General features: G+C 38.2%; 1 non-coding gene across 1 annotated transcript; it reads right to left on the reverse strand.

The window, feature by feature from the left end:
* Positions 1 to 1,409: 1,409 nt before the first annotated feature.
* LOC132608459 (small nucleolar RNA R71) lies at positions 1,410 to 1,516 on the reverse strand. The gene has a single exon (XR_009570378.1). It is a non-coding gene; the product is annotated as a small nucleolar RNA R71 (small nucleolar RNA).
* Positions 1,517 to 1,782: the final 266 nt, after the last annotated feature.

Here is a 1,782-nt window from a genome sequence, read left to right on the forward strand (position 1 = left end):
GGAAGGGCTCTTAAGCTTCATCTTATAGAAGGATTTATGAAAAACTTGAGGGATTCATGCCTTTTGAAAGATGAGTTAAGCCTCAAATACCTTTGTTGTTTATGCAATTTAGCGTTTGCTTATTCTCCTTCAACGTCACGCCTCTACCTTCAAGAAGAGGATTCATACTAACATTAGTCAATTAGCCATAAGAACGCATTACTATTTCTAGAAAAAATTGGGCAGCACTTCCTTTGTTTATACTACCTTTCCCGTATTCCGTATCAACTCCCAACACTCACAACAACAATCACAACATGGCAATCACCAATCATCTTTTATATACTTTAAACAAAATCCACCATTTCTCCTCCTTTTTCCCGCATTTATGGTTTTAGGTTCGCTATCGTATTTTCCACGTATCACACTTATCTCACGGTCTACATGTCATTTATAACATATTCATACTCACAACACAATAGCATTCATGATTCAATTCCACTATCATTCAATGGTGACACTATTCACCCATTCAAGACTCATTTCCCATGTCTCTCTACAATTCAAGTTTCTTAGTCTCCTAATACCTTAAACAACATGATAAAGTCATGCAACATACCTTAGATGATGGTTGAACAAGTCTTGAGTTGAATTACTTCACTTGCACCAAACCCTAGTTCCACCTTCTATGAAATTTCTTGACTTAAATGACCCTTTGATGTGTTTCTTACACTTGGTTTTGGTGGATTGATGAAGTTGATCTTAATTCTTTACTTGAATTCTTGGTTTGGAAGAGTTTGGAATGTTCTAGAGAGAGATTGGGTCGTGGAGTGAGAAAGAGAAATGAATAAAATGAACTTGGATCATTTTTTTATAAAGTTGAAATCTGTCCCGATGCCATTATACGGTCCGTATAATCGATCGTAAAACTGCTCCAGTGGCTGCCCTTTTCTATGTCAACTTGACGGTTCATTTTACGGGCCGTATAATTTTATACGGTCCGTATAATCTACCGTAAAACCCACCTTTTCTCAACTTCATTCTGTGACATTTCTACGGTTCATTATACGGCCGTAAAACCATTATACGGTCCGTATGATTGACCGTATAATCCACCAGTTAATTGAATCTTATTTTTGTCACTTCGTTTAATCTCCGATCCTTATGGAACCTTCTTAACAATTGTTTAACACTTCGATACCAATCTAAGGGACGTTATCACTCGTCAAAACACCATATATGTCATACCTCTCATTGTCCCAATCACTGCACGCTAGCGGGGTTATTTCCAAGGTGTAACATAAGAGTTTTCAAATACTCTTTAGCCGGTGAAGCAAGAGTTTGGTTTGAGAAGCTGCCCCACTATTCATACGTGGGGAGAGCTGGTTGCTATTTTTATCAAGAAGTGGTTTTTGCCAAGCAAGAAAGCTAAAATTCGTGACAAGATATATGATTTCAACCAGCTTCCAGGGGAACAACTATTTGAAGCTTGGGATAAATTCAAGGAATATATGCAGAAGTCTCCAAATCATGGTTTTCGAGAACATATATTGATGGAGAAGTTATATAAAGGGCTTGATCCATTGACACAAGTAGTGGAGAACAATGCAGCTAGTGGGTGTTTTCTGGACAAGACACATACCCGAATCACTCAGTTGCTTGATAAGCTTACTACTCACAATCAAGCATGGCATTCGGGCAATACTGACAGTGTAGCCTATGGAGCTCCAATGGTCCATAATATTGTGACGGAGAATCAAGAGACCCAGCAGACTCTAGCTCAGATAGCAACCAATATTTCTT

This window comes from Lycium barbarum, chromosome 8, assembly GCF_019175385.1.
Source record: "Lycium barbarum isolate Lr01 chromosome 8, ASM1917538v2, whole genome shotgun sequence".
Lineage (NCBI taxonomy): Eukaryota > Viridiplantae > Streptophyta > Magnoliopsida > Solanales > Solanaceae > Lycium > Lycium barbarum.